This window comes from Lissotriton vulgaris, chromosome 1_2 (genome assembly GCF_964263255.1).
Source record: "Lissotriton vulgaris chromosome 1_2, aLisVul1.2, whole genome shotgun sequence".
Lineage (NCBI taxonomy): Eukaryota > Metazoa > Chordata > Amphibia > Caudata > Salamandridae > Lissotriton > Lissotriton vulgaris.
The window spans coordinates 313,912,661-313,928,445 of NC_141686.1; the positions used below are offsets into that span (position 1 = coordinate 313,912,661).

At 41.9% G+C, this 15,785-nt stretch overlaps 1 protein-coding gene across 1 annotated transcript in view; it reads right to left on the reverse strand.

Annotated features, from left to right (window-relative positions):
* Positions 1-15,439, reverse strand: part of LOC147736598 (uncharacterized) — a 77,207-nt gene extending 61,768 nt beyond the window's left edge. The window contains exons 1-2 of the mRNA XM_086953342.1: positions 15,314-15,439; positions 15,086-15,225 (exon numbers count right to left, since the gene is read on the reverse strand). The gene's annotated coding sequence lies outside the window, so the exon portion shown is untranslated. The remainder of the gene's footprint in view (positions 1-15,085; positions 15,226-15,313) is intronic.
* Between the last annotated feature and the right edge of the window lie 346 nt (positions 15,440-15,785).

Consider the following 15,785-nt stretch of genomic DNA (forward strand, 5'->3'; position numbering starts at 1 on the left):
TATCCCCAATGATACTGCACCATCACAAGCAAGCGATCCCTCTTCCTATTTCTTATTATATTCATGGCCCAAAATTAAACACGTAACGATTGTTTTTGTTTACTGGTAATCCACACAAATAAGTACTTATCACTTCACCACATCTCAAGCCGCATCAATTCTTCCAATGAAATAGGTTTAACCCAATGCCAGCAACTCTCGGCACAGCTGTACTCCAAATAAATGTGTATGTCTCAACAAGACGCAAGAGCTCTTGGATCCAATTCATAATTCAACTTGAGGAATTTTCACGGCAGTTTGAGACCCATCACAGTGTACAGGAAAAGAAAATGCTACCTTGACGTTTCCTGTTGGAAATAGAAAAAGCATACCCAACACAAAAAAATGCAATACAATATTTAACTAGCAACTATCCTCTTTCCAGACTGTTTCTTTATAACTGAATTGCAAGAGATTAGGAAACAAGCAACTCTAACCTGCCACCAAAAATACTCTCTGCTCCTTATTAGACAAGCTACAAAGTTTATGATAAACACTGATCCATTATTTCATGTATTTCCATTCAACGCTTTCAAAAACGCATAATTAAACCTCATTAGCGTATTCACAAACAAAACATTTAGGAACAAGACACTACATCCAAATCAACCTTTCGTTCATTACATTGTTTTCAATTCACACATTTAATAGTAATGAAGAATTTTCTGAACATTCCAATAACAGTAACTCATCTTATGGCGCACAAGATTTCACATCTCAGACATGCAAGCATTAGCTGTGCTTTGCAGTAGGAAAACAGCCAAATCTTCTCTCTATAGCAAAGAGTTGTGCACAATGCCTACTCGCATCCACTCATGGTAGAAAGTCATTCAATTTATCACTAGAAGGTGAACAACGCAGTACGTACCTACTTTTATTCATGCAAGTGTCGCTTTCTTTGGATAATTCCAAATTCTGATCCTGATCAAAAATTTGCATTCCCAGATTAGTCATTTACCATCTACAGTCCTGCTGCTGCTGCTTCGAACAAACTGGTACAATTCCTAGTATCTGAATGATATCGGCACTTGTGTTCTCACTGTTGTTCTGGATTACATTCGCATCTTGAATGATACTTGGCTTTTACTGGTCACAAAACTTTGCTTCAAAATATGTGATATTAGCCTCTCCATGTGCATCTTGTTTGTGGTATGAGTGCTCTCTGAAAAATGACAGAAAGAATGTTGTCGCGAAACCCCAGCCTATTCAACAATATGCGTTTAAAAGAGTAGGATCCCATTTAATCATGATGGCTATTATAAGCAACAGCATTTGTTGAGAGCATCAAGAAGCTTGGTACCTGAATAAGTTAAACCCAAGATGCCCTAAAAAGGCATAGGATCCCATAGAATTCCTGTAATGCCGAGGTAAATTTTCATTATCAGCTAGGCCAGTAACTGGTATAAGAGAAGGGCCTTACTCAAATCATGTTGTCCATCACAACGCAAATTGATGTGTTTTTTACGTTTGCTCTTTCCTACAGAGAAAAAATAAACAGACACCTGCAAAAAAAAGAAGAAAAAAAAAAGACACACACTGCACTTGGCTGGAATTCAATAGGAGAACACGCACATTTCTCCCAAGGCAAATTGATAAACTATCAGCAAATACACCTATTGTGACGAGAAATGTAATGGGATATTTTAATTTGAAACAAAAAAACACCTCCTTTTCAGGCACCAAAAAATTATGCTCTAAAATGCAGACACGATTAACAATGAATTTTTAACACATCTATTTCTTTTGGATAAATGCACTGCCAAATTGATTCCTGAAACTTGAATTACATGATTTTAGAAAATCTAATAAAAAAGTATTATGATTAGCAGCTTCACAAACATACATTCAGGGAAAAGTCATTCTTACAGGCATAGCAATCTTTTCATCACATTGGCGGCAATCACAACATTCAGCAATGATGGATTTTGATTACCTGCCATTAACATTACCTCATTTCCTAGGGCGCAGTACAAATCATGTTTAAGCGATGTAAATATTCTGTGGGGCCAAGTAGCAAAACAGAAATACACTCCTGTATGCATCCATTCCTAGTTGTCATTCTCATCCACTTTTTACATTAATCATTCCATGGCGATGCGAACTCAAATCTAACTTGCCGTCCACTTTTAATCGTCCAAATATACTCTTCTTAGGATCATTCCAAATTCTGCGAGCGATCAAGCATTCACATCTCTTTAGAGGTGGTCATGTGACATTCAAGATCTACAATTGTGCCACAGCTTTCGGTAACTCGTACGACAGCTAGTATTTCAACGATAGCCCCTCTTGTTTGCGTTTTAAATACTGTTTGTATCTCGAATATCAATTGGCTTTACGCATCAAAACACCAGATATTAGCTCCTTCGTGTGCATCCTCTTGGTCAATTTTGAGATAGAAGTGCTCTCTGAAAAATGTGACAAAGTTGTTGCAATACCCCAACCCAATCCATACTACATAATAAAAGAGTAAAGTCTTATTTTAAGCATGAATGCTGCTGGAAGCAAAAATATTTGTAGAGCATTCCAAAAGCAGCCAAAAAAAAAAATCTTAATATGTTTGGTACTTTCAAATTAAACCCATGTCCCCCTCTAAAAAAGTAATAGGCGATTATAGCACTTAAGTTATTTATCACATACTTGCCATCTTTTACCTCCATTAGATAAATTAGTATTACAGGCTATAGCAATTAACATCCATCTTCTAAAGGATCTGCCTCATTCAACTTATTGTTCACCTTAACACACATGGGTGCTTGCTTTTCTTTTGCTATTTCCTATTAGGAGAAGAGAGAGAAAAAAGGAACCCTAACAAAAAGATAAAGATGAACAAAAACACCCAACTGAAAAAAGACAAATAAAAGGACACAGCGCATATGGTTGCAATTAGATCAGAGAAGCTGCTTATTTTCTAAAAGGTAACCATTCAAATCATCAAAAACATGCATAAATTTGCCAGTTACAACTGTAGCGAGAAAAAACATTATGCCTTTAGCTACAAGGGAAATAAATAAAATATGTACCTTTTCTAGGAACACAGAATACGCTACGCTTCCAAAGGCTTAGCTACGAGCTACGAGGCCTCCGGGTAGTATGCGCTTAACAAAACTCCATTAATAATTAGCTCTCAAACAGGTGTACACACCTTATTATCCGGAGGCTGTGAACAAACAAAGCAAAAAACATCACCCTGCCTCTCCCTAGCTTAAACCTATCCCCAATGATACTGCACCATCACAAGCAAGCGATCCCGCTTCCTATTTCTTATTATATTCATGGCCCAAAATTAAACACGTAGCGATTGTTTTTGTTTACTGGTAATCCACACGAAAAAGTACTTATCACTTCACCACATCTCAAGCCGCATCAATTCTTCCACTGAAATAGGTTTAACCCAATGCCAGCAACTCTCGGCACAGCTGTACTCCAAATAAATGTGTATGTCTCAACAAGACGTAAGAGCTCTTGGATCCAATTCATAATTCAACTTGAGGAATTTTCACGGCAGTTTGAGACCCATCACAGTGTACAGGAAAAGAAAATGCTACCTTGACGTTTCCTATTGGAAATAGAAAAAGCATACCCAACACAAAAAAATGCAATACAATATTTAACTAGCAACTATCCTCTTTCCAGACTGTTTCTTTATAACTGAATTGCAAGAGATTAGGAAACAAGCAACTCTAACCTGCCACCAAAAATACTCTCTGCTCCTTATTAGACAAGATACTGAGTTTATGATTAACACTGATCCATTATTTCATGTATTTCCATTCAGCGCTTTCAAAAACTCATAATTAAACCTCATTAGCGTATTCACAAACAAAACATTTAGGAACAAGACACTACATCCAAATCAACCTTTCGTTCATTACATTGTTTTCAATTCACACATTTAATAGTAATGAAGAATTTTCTGAACATTCCAATAACAGTACCTCATCTTATGGCGCACAAGATTTCACATCTCAGACATGCAAGCATTAGCTGTGCTTTGCAGTAGGAAAACAGCCAAATCTTCTCTCTATAGCAAAGAGTTGTGCACAATGCCTACTCGCATCCACTCAAAAGTCATTCAATTTATCACTAGAAGGTGAACAACGCATTACGTACCTACTTTTATTCATGCATGTGTCACTTTCTTTGGATAATTCCAAATTCTGATCCTGATAAAAAATTTGCATTCCCAGATTAGTCATTTACCATCTACAGTCCTGCTGCTGCTGCTGCTTCGAACAAACTGGTACAATTCCTAGTATCTGAATGATATCGGCACTTGTGTTCTCACTGTTGTTCTGGATTACATTCACATCTTGAATGATACTTGGCTTTTACTGGTCACAAAACTTTGCTTCAAAATATGTGATATTAGCCTCTCCATGTGCATCTTGTTTGTGGTTTTGTGGTATGAGTGCTCTCTGAAAAATGACAGAAAGAATGTTGTCGCGAAACCCCAGCCTATTCAACAATATGCGTTTAAAAGAGTAGGATCCCATTTAATCATGATGGCTATTATAAGCAACAGCATTTGTTGAGAGCATCAAGAAGCTTGGTACCTGAATAAGTTAAACCCAAGATGCCCTAAAAAGGCATAGGATCCCATAGAATTCATGTAATGCCGAGGTAAATTTTCATTGTCAGCTAGGCCAGTAACTGGTATAAGAGAAGGGCCTTACTCAAATCATGTTGTCCATCACAACGCAAATTGATGTGTTTTTTACGTTTGCTCTTTCCTACAGAGAAAAAATAAACAGACACCTGCAAAAAAAAGAAAAAAAAAAGACACGCGCTGCACTTGGCTGGAATTAAATAAGAGAACACGCATATTTCTCCCAAGGCAAATTGATAAACTATCAGCAAATACACCTATTGTGATGACAAATGTAATGGGATATTTTAATTTGAAACAAAAAAACACTTCCTTTTCAGGCACCAAAAAATTATGCTCTAAAATGCAGACACGATTAACAATGAATTTTTAACACATCTATTTCTTTTGGATAAATGCACTGCCAAATTGATTCCTGAAACTTGAATTACATGATTTTAGAAAATCTAATAAAGTATTATGATTAGCAGCTTCACAAACATACATTCAGGGAAAAGTCATTCTTACAGGCATGGCAATCTTTTCATCACATTGGCGGCAATCACAACATTCAGCAATGATGGATTTTGATTACCTGCCATTAACATTACCTCATTTCCTAGGGCGCAGTACAAATCATGTTTAAGCGATGTAAATATTCTGTGGGGCCAAGTAGCAAAACAGAAATACACTCCTGTATGCATCCATTCCTGGTTGTCATTCTCATCCACTTTTTACATTAATCATTCCATGGCGATGCGAACTCAAATCTAACTTGCCGTCCACTTTTACTCGTCCAAATATACTCTTCTTAGGATCATTCCAAATTCTGCGAGCGATCAAGCATTCACATCTCTTTAGAGGTGGTCATGTGACATTCAAGATCTACAATTGTGCCACAGCTTTCGGTAACTCGTACGACAGCTAGTATTTCAATGATAGCCCCTCTTGTTTGCGTTTTAAATACTGTTTGTATCTCGAATATCAATTGGCTTTACGCATCAAAACACCTGATATTAGCTTCTTCTTGATTGCATCCTCTTAGTCAATTTTGTGGTAGAAGTCGTTGCAATACCCCAACCCAATCCATACTACACAATAAAAGAGTAAAGTCTTATGTTAAAACATTATGCCTTTAGCTACAAGGGAAATAAATAAAACATGTACCTTTTCTAGGAACACAGAATACGCTACGCTTCTAAAGGCCTAGCTCTCAAACAGGTGGACACACCTCATTATCCGGAGGCTGTGAACAAAGCAAAAATCGTATCAACCTGCCTCACCCTAGCTTAAACCTATCCCCAAAGATATTGCACCATTACAACCAAGCATTCCTTCTTCCTACTTTAAAGGGGCAGCAAGGGTCCTGTCATCAGAACTGGCTCCTAGTGATTACGGGAAAGAATGGGAGTCAATAACAGGATGGGACTGTGACTGTGTCCTGGATCAAGTGATAACAATAGTAAGTTCTAAAATTGCACCTCTGCTGAATAGGATGCATGCCCTGAAAGGGGCAGTAAGTAAGGCTAAACCGGTATTAGTAAGGAGCACTAGATGGGTTGGTCATACCTCCATAACCACAGTAGGGGGACTGTGTGATTATAAACTGCAGATATCCAGGCTTGGCACAGAAGATGATTAAAACTGAATGTAGACTGAGCAAGTTAGATGCCGTAATCAGCACTGTTCCGCGTGGGTTCTTTCACAGACAGATTCCATAAAACCCCAGGAAGCCCTTTGACTGAGTCAAACGTAGTAAAATAATAAAATGAGTCTTCCGGTGAAATATATAAGATGATTGCCACATGAATGGAGGGTAAGATACCACTGATCTATGCGGGGGGGTACCCTACTCATTTGGGGAGAATATTCAATCCCACGCGCAGATGTACATGAATCTGTGGAGCTTTTTTCTAGTTGAAACGGGGCACTTAGAAAGGAAGTGGTTCAAATCTTAGTATGATAGTGTCTGGAAACAAAGCCGTCCGATTGTTCTGATCAGACACAGTAACAGACCATCGATTCAGGCCGCCAAACAGTGTTATAAGCTTGTAAGGGCCCAAAAAATAAATGAGAGCAGGAAACTTGGGTGGCCCTCCTAAATACTTCCAAATCGAAAGATCAACGTTTCTTCTGGATCTTGGTAACAGGCTGCGTAGATGGATTCAGCACCATCGAAAATAACATTGCAGCTGAAGTTCGGGTGGCTCACTTCTCTAGTTTATATATACACAAAAGTGTGATCAGTGACACAACATAGGGAGACAGTTGGGGACAGGGGAAATCTCATCAGTAAGAGGATAAAAGCTTTGGCAGGTACTTTTCGAGCTGAGGATGCAAAGTCATTTGCGCAGGTTAGACAGTAGCACAGGTGAGCAGACTGATATCCATCCCTTAATTGTAACTAGAGTGAAAGACTGGTGCGTGTCAGTACCCACGCTCTTTACACTCTAAATTAATGGACTTGTTAAAATTACTGGACCAGTGTGAAAATCCCACACCTAGATTAGCAAACATGAGGTTTCCTTCCCTCATGTTTGCCGATGATCCCTTATTACTATTCTAACCCCCAATGAGACTTCCGAAGCATCTCCATCAGTTTGATGCTTCAGCCAGATGAAGGGACTGGAGATCAATGTGAGTAAATGTAAGCACATGGTCCTGAATCCTGTGTTTTCGAATAGGACACGTTTTTTTTAAGCAGGGGGCCCGTTAGAACACGTGTGTGTGTGCATTCGAGTATTGAAGTGTCACTCTGAACAACTGAGGTGGTAAGCTCACATTATGCAGAAACTATACTAACATTATGCAACAATTAATATATACGAACAAGTTGTGGGACCGAACAGTGTCACCCCATCTTGCCAGCGATTCAGATCTTATAACCGTATGGCCTTGGAGACACCTGCCTATGGTGCTGAACTGAGGGGGCATCTAGGAGGGACCGCAAGGGGGGAGGAAATCGCTTTATGCATCAGCTGCTACGATCTACCTGCAAGTCATCCTTTGCTCCCCTAAGTCCAGCCTATGACAGATTGGCATTGTGCCCCATACTTTATTAGAGGATCAGGTATACCCCAGAGTAGTTTATCAAACATGGGATGTAGGAACTTTTTCATCAAGCAGGCTCTAGTAGACTTCCATGGCCAAAGTATGTGAGGGTATACTGTCAGATATTGGCCTCCATGGTCTATGGCAGAAATCTTTAAACTTTTTTGGGTAGAGCCCCCTCAGCTGTTTTTTTTTTTGATGAGATACTTGCACAAGTGCCTATGTAACGTTTGTTCTAGTGCTGGAGTGTCTGCCACTTATTGCAGTATTACCTCTACTTGTACATTGTTCGCTTTTGTAACCTGCACACATCACTTTTTCCTCCTGTAATGTACCAATTGCTACCTCATGTATTTTGGTTGCTTACTATTGTCACTTTTAATTCATGTAACTTAATGTTTGCTTTTGTAATTTGTTCGCTTGTAATTTTCACCTCATGTATCATTACTGTTCCTATTGTGAAGCGCTCTGACACCTTCGGGTAAAGTCCGCACTATATAAAATCGCATTAATAAATCTGCATAACCCATACCTGGCAAATAACTGGTTGAACCTACTACATCCACAGCCACTTAGAAACAATATCTAAAAACTTTACTGCTTGAAGCTTAACAATGGGCATTATACATCTCAGTGGAACAAAACAAATTACAAAGTTGTTATGAACATTATGTTCAAGGATTAATGTGCTTATCGTTAGAATTGCTATATAGATCACCATGAAGTACACCGGTTTTATTATTCATGAAGTTCCAAACTTTCCCTTCCTGGAGGATTAGATGCCTTATTATTGCATGTTGTTCGGTATTCTGCATCTTTTTCTACAAATTGATGCTTTTATCTAGCCTGCTTTCCCTGATTCCTCAATCTTTCCACACGTGTTTTGTTGCTGTGGCTGGGCTACTAAAAACTCCGTTGCCACTGCTCACCTAAGCCTGGTCTGCTGATATTAAGTTTGGGTTATGCTAGCTTGCCCTCTGTGGCCTTTCTGCCCTACATCGCTGTAAAGAGGAACTGGACTACAGTGGACAACATAGTCAATACTATCTCACTGAGCTCCAATGCTGACTGGGCATACTTTTTTAAATAACTGAAAATGTCTGCTCCTAACCCTACCTGTTACCACTGTCCAAGAGCTCCAGCTTGCCCCATCTTTTTAGTTGGGTACACCTTGATGCTGGTTAGGAAATCTGAGACTCACACGCCCCTAACATTATTGAAGAGCAATGCCTCCAAATGCACTTTCCTCTGGAAGAACATATAATACTGCAGTGCTACCAAGTATTTAGACTCTCTTTAGCTTTATTTAAAAACAGGAGTGCTATTGAACAAACGGGGCTTAGCACCATCCCCACATCACCAGGCCTTCCTCTGCTATCTTCATATAGTGGCTTCTGTTGCTTTCAATGGGACCATGAAGGGCAGTTACTATGAGGGCTACTATCAGTTTTTACCCGGTCAAGCCTCCAGCTGTACTACCTGCATCTGGAGTACAAACATCCAGCAGGCATAGGTGCTTTGCTGATTGAAAGGTTGTACACAAATTTTTACGTACCTCATTGAAAAGATGGGTTGGCAATCACCATTGTCCTCTGCTGAAATGACTTGGGTGCTCATGTTGCGCAGCTGTTGAGCATACTTCTTAGATCTGCTTGGAGGGCAAAAGCCAGACCACCCGAACTTTGACCCCAGTGACAATACAGGAAGAGACATCACATGGCCTCTGACAAAGAGGCATCACGTCTTTGCTACTCAACTGAACAGCTTCAATTTTATTGACCTCAGAAACATGTTTGGCTGAGTGGATCTATAGGGAATTGAACATGTGACCATGGGATCAACAACATTTGAGATGAAGAATGGGGTCAGTGTTAAAAGGTGGTTCTGACACTATGGACCGCCCGGATTTTTCGCTTTGAGCACCTAATTGTGGAGCTTTTACTGTGGGGGAGCCTCCTAATCTAGGACTCACCCACAGTGAACTCATAATGAAGCAGACTGCATGGAGATTCTACTGGTGTCCCCCTGGCTTGACTAGGCCGCTGCGCAGCAGCTCGAGTATGGGGCACCGTGCTGGTTACATGCAGACACAGGTGTACATGCGTGTGCACACGTGTAGGGGCTGCGCAGGGGAGATTCCTAGCGTGCGCAGCCCAGGAGCAGCTACAGAGTGAATGGCGTGGCTGGCTTATGCAGAATTGGGTGGTGACATGGAATAGGCTTTATACACGGGAAAGGAACATGCCAGGGAAAGTCGGTGTGTCTTACTTCATTATTTCCCTATGGGGATGTGAGGCCCATGGCTAAAATTACTTCCACAAAGCCTACAGATTCCAGACACGCACTAATGTACAGTGTAGCAGATATGAAAATGAGTATTCTGCTAAGTCCAAAGTCATATTTGTACTGCTTTTGGGTCGTCCAGAAATGTCATATTTTTCAGAGTCCCTGGCTGGGGTCTGGCCAGGGTAGGTTAGATTAATGACCTTCCCTCCCAGAGCGAGGATCTTCCCTCCAAGGGGAAAAAAAAGGTGGAGCTAAAAGCCAATCCATCAACTGCTGTCGCTGGGTGCCAGGCACCAGGTTGCCTCATGTGAAGACAGTGAGGGGGGGAAGGAGTTGGGTTTCAGAGGACATGTGGCCAGAGACACTGGACGACGCCATGTTTGAACAACACAGAGGCTGGACGAGGAGGAGGGAGCAGGGGCAGGGAAGTGAGGTGTCTCTGTTTGATAAGACACCCAGAGACTTCCTGCCAGCCCCCTACTCAACTTTTAAAAAGTACTTGCACAGGAAGAGAAGCTCTCTCTGGGGTGTGGTCTGCGGAGGCGAAAGGTGCTGGAGCCTGGAGCAATGGGCAGTTGGAAGGAGGACACCCCTGCCTGCCCCCCAGGCCTCTAACCGCGCCAGGTGAAGAGCCCAGGACTGGTGCGCAGAACAAGAAGCCTCTGCACATGGAGAAGAGAGGCGCAGGGAGCCAGTGAAGACCGCTCCCTGCAGAATGCCCCTTCTTGGAGACCCGGCGGGCGAAGGAGAGTGCTCCCAGTGGCAGGGGGGGGGGGGGGGCGCCACCGGGAGCGAGAAGACACGAAAATGGGGCAAATCGGACTTCAGGGGGCCGGGCCGAGACATGCCACCGAGAAGGTAGGCTACCTTTGACCCCGCCTTGGACAGACGACGAAGCGCGTGGCGCTCCGCCACCAGTCGCAATCATGCCCCCTGGGTGGGTCAGGTTCCGGGGGCTGCCCCTCCAAAGAAGTAAAGCCAGGGTGCACCGTCGCGCACCCCATGAAGATGCCCCCACGGGGTGCCAGGAGCCCACCCTGGCGCCCCGCCGAAACCTGCTCTGGGGTGCGCCGTCGCACTCCCCCTGAAGTGGTGCGGGAGTGGAGGGGCCCGGGAGCCCAACTCCGGGCCCTGTGTGAGGGGGCGGGAGGGGTGGAGATGTTATGCAATGTCACAAAGTAATTCCAACAGCTTATGTATATTTGTTAATTGGTGTATAGTATTGAGTGGTGTGTGTTTAATAAATGTACTCTTACTTTTATAAAGCAAAGTACAGACTGGACAATCAATTATTGAGTGTTATTTTTGGCACACCTGCAAATGGCGATTACTAGCCCACACCACCTCCCTTGAGTAAGCCTCCGACTGCTCTGCAACGCTACCCTCTGAGAGTCAAGCACTGTCCTAGGGTGTTTGGTTCCCAGTGAAGGACAACTGTGTCATGTTATTTGTGAAGGCCTCACAGATGCTGCCTCGTTTTCCAACAGTCAGGCACAACAGTGAAACATACACAGAAGTAAATCTTCATCATGTAACTGCGCAAGGACAGCTGCACCTTTTCAGTCACAGTTCTGTAGCAAAAGAATACACAAACTTGTTTAATGGCGGTGGTTAAAAATCTAGTGATCACCCGCGTGTTTTCATCCACAGGGCTCCGTTACAGATCTGACATTTGATCGGGAGAGGTGAGGCGCAGAATAACTTGTTTAGCAATTTACTTAAATAGAAAACAGGTAGGCTCTTTATGTGTATGCATGTGTGCAGTTTTTGTGAAGAGGAGGGCACCTTTGCTTACCGTTCGGAATTGCTTTCATGTCTTAAGACAAGGTCATCCAATGTGCCCTGAAGGCAGAGGCACAACTAGGGCCAAATTTCTTGGGGAAGGGGGAAAATCGGGGGGGGGGGAGGATTATTCCATCAATAGGCAGAGTGGAGATGCAGGGGCTACAAGTCGTGAAATAAGAACAAAGGCGTCATTAACAAACAAATGGTCTTTTACAGATCCAAGAAGTACTCAGTGCAGCTGTGTGTGCCCGAAAAGCTGACGGGGGAGGGAGGAGTGAGAGATGCTCAAGGGGGCTGTGATCTTAATGGGCGTTGGGCACTTGCCTGCACGTCAGTGAAGTACTCAGTGCAGCTGTGTGTGCCCGAAAAGCTGACGGGGGAGGGAGGAGTGAGAGATGCTCAAGGGGGCTGTGATCTTAATGGGCGTTGGGCACTTGCCTGCACGTCAGTGTCTGAGAGGTAGGTTTGGAGCAGACCCCATTACATTTGTCAAAGAGTCCCCTTTGACCTGAAGTCGGCAGGACGTTTGTTTTTCTTTAAATTACAAGGAGTATGGCACGTCGCAAATGTGCTTGAGACATGGGACGGTGAGATTTTAAGGTGGAGCGTGCGCCCCCTCATGATGTCGCACCCCCCCCCCCCACAGATTGAAGAACTCTGGTGTATGGGGTACCCAGGATCAGGATAGGCTTATTTCCAACTCACTTATTTAAGCTGCATATTGGCACCAGAGATAATCGATCCACAGTTGAGTCACGTATCTTTTACAAATGCTTTCTTTGCAGTTAAGGGCTCCAATGAACAGGAGGCCTTTCTGGATTAAGTTGAACCTCATCAGATATAGACGACTGTAAAAGCAATTTCCGTATTGAACCTTGCCAAAAGAACCCCACCGCCAAGAAGTTAGGTAATTCAGTTCTGCCAGAAACTGGGAACTAGACTATACAAAGAAACGGGTGGGCAGAGTGGCGTGGACAGCAACATCCTCCATGAGGGAAGTTTGGCTACAGGGGGGACATTCCAACTCTTACCCGGAGGTAGGAGCAGCAATTGTAAAACTCTGGTACACGTCCTTAATAATGCTTGTGACCCGTGGAAGCAATTGTTAAAGGCTGAAACATTTGAATACCAGCAGATAGAGTAATGGAAACGCAATCCCTCAGATTTACCAAATTTATAATCTTTCAATCTGGTCAATGGTGGCCCAACTTCGACAGTTTTTCAGCAATATTTTCTTTACTCAATATAGGATTCCTTCTATAAAAAAATTGTTTAAACAAAAAATTTGCGCTCAACGTGTGTTGGTCTGCGCCAGCAGCCCCAAGGAGAAGCATGCCACTATTTAGTGGGCGACTGCCACAAACCTATGGGTTTTCAAGTATGATCTTCCTCCTAATACATGAAGCTTTTTTTATACTCTGAACACCCTATTGGGTGTTTTTTAGGTCCTTCTTGTTTGGCGAACTATAATACAAGGAAACACTCAGGATTCTGAAATACAAAACAGGAGATTGATAGTTTTTGTTGTTTTTTTCTGATGGGTCTGTAGAGGATAGAGCACAAGACCATCACCCATAAAATGTGTATAGTGGTGAACAATAAAATGGTAATTGACATAATTGTTGGAGAATAGGATGCACAGTACTATTTTATAGGAGCCTTCTATTAGAGTATTCATATTTTTACTGGCCGAATAACCAGATTACTGCGAATCAACGTATGCACAGCTTGATGTGTTATTTTAGGTTTAGCTGGATATTAGCTAGGGAGATCCTAGGTACTCCTTGACATATCGCACAAACGGGAGTCATTTAAAGTCCTACATTATAGTTTACTTTACATCACAAGCACATCAACGCACTCCTATATGATGCAGTTACGCATACTGCCAATATCACTTACCCATTTATGGTTTTCACGCTCACCCACTTAATTCATCAATAGCCTATTTATGTATCTCATTACTATTTGCATCCAGTAAAAGTGGCTTAACTCACCAGAACACTTGATATTAGTTTGTTCATGTGCATCCTCTTGGCCAATTTGGTGGTAGAAGCCATCTCTGGAGAATGCCACATTAGTTTTTGCAATACCTACAACCCGTTCCATACTAGAGTAAAAGTAACCCAAAAATATCTACAAAAAATTGGCACTTTCAAATTCAGTTCAAAAAAGTCAAGCACCACTTATTTCATGCTGATGCACATAAAAGATTTATGGTTAAGCATCTCAGTTTGAGTTTAGCGCTGTTGCATTGTACTAGCATAGTTTAAAGGAAGAATTTAATTACAAAAACAGGCCGTTTTCACTCCCATCTTCGAACATTTCTACAAGCAGGGCTTCGTGTTGACAAAGAATGATTACAACTGGCATGCGGATTTGGAGTGAAGCAATCATATCGTTGGTCATTCCGACCTCGAACGGTTACCATCGGCATTAACTTCAGGCAGCTCTTTGCAAACGGACGCCTACCACCACTAGATGCCTTGCCTACTTTAAGAATTACCACCTACCACTTAGGTCTAGGTTACTGTGGGACCACCCATCTATTAAAATGAAAGTTTAAACTGGGAGTTCAACTTGATCGGGCTAGAAAACCATCAACTACATGTCATGGAGCAGTGGGAAACACGGCAGCATTAGACTATATGCACACTGGCACTGCGGAAAACGTAATGGCCAAGGATATTATGAAAGGGTGGGGGGGGGGGTGAGGCACAAGCGATGGGGTTATGGTAATAAAAAGATAAATGTACGACGTGCCTAACGTTATAATATTTAACCCATACTTGTCTGGGAAAAGGGTTAATCGCATCGTGGCAGTTCAACATCCAAATAAATTAGTAAGCAACTGAAAGGAGACCTGATAATTTTCGTATAAACTGTTTGGCAGAATAACTAGGTGCAATTTTAGTACCTTATGATCTAGAAACTTTATATTTAAAATAAGCATTAATTATAAGGGAAAAATTGGTAATTATAAAGTCAGGAAATTGGCAAAAACTTATTGTGAAAATATCAAATAAGGTGCAATTGAAGATCATCCAATGCCGACATTTTTAAATAATATCTAACTGAGATGAACGCATTGCTGCATAATCTGGCAGTAAACGTTTCAATTGAGGGGGTTGTGCACGTTTCTGCTGGTTTCGGGAGTTTCAATTAAAGCCTGTCGTGCTTCACAGCATCTTATTTAATCTACAGGTAAATGTTGCCCTTGAAGGGAGTGCTTACCTTACATGTTGCTTTTCAAGAACTGAAGCCTATAAACTGAATGGGAAAAAGCGCAAGCTTGCAGCAGCTTCTTTTGTATGAATGGTCAAAGAGGATTTCTTTTACCTGTCTCGGTTCGTTAATCATGGAAGATGTCTCCAATAGCACTCGACAACTTCTACTAAATTATTCAACGAGATTACCAGAGTGGTAGTTTAATGACGGCACACCTGTGCACCGACTCATGGTGGATCGATACATTCCAACTAATTAAACCAAAAAAGAAAAAAGTTGCAATTAACACTTGAGCCGGTTCTAATGAGATGGAGTGGGCGAGAAAGCAGGGTGCTTTACCTTTAATAATCCATATGGAAAATACTCCTAGAAGAATCCCCTGCCCCTATGTGCACAACAGGATTCAAATGGCGTTCAACCTGACCTTTTACACGCTGCTTTTCAGGCACACCTGAAATACCAGAGCTGCTGGAACCAAGAAAGAAAAAACTGTTATTAAACTGACATAGACAGCCACATTCAATTACATAATACACGCAAACATGTAATAGGTCAAAATCCAATTTGTTTTTATTTCTTTATTGTCAAAGAATCAATTTCATTCCTGAAAACATGAAACATTAGTAAAGGCACATGGCAGATGAAGTACCCTTTAGTCATATCCGTTCTGTTTCTATTCCCTTTAATCGCCCTTGATAGCCGAAGGGGAGGGCAAACAAAGTGAGACACTACGCCTAAACACAGCACTTTTCGAAAAGACGCATGCTTTGTGGGTGCTGAAAGCGACACAAGAGAACTTAACTTGTTATGA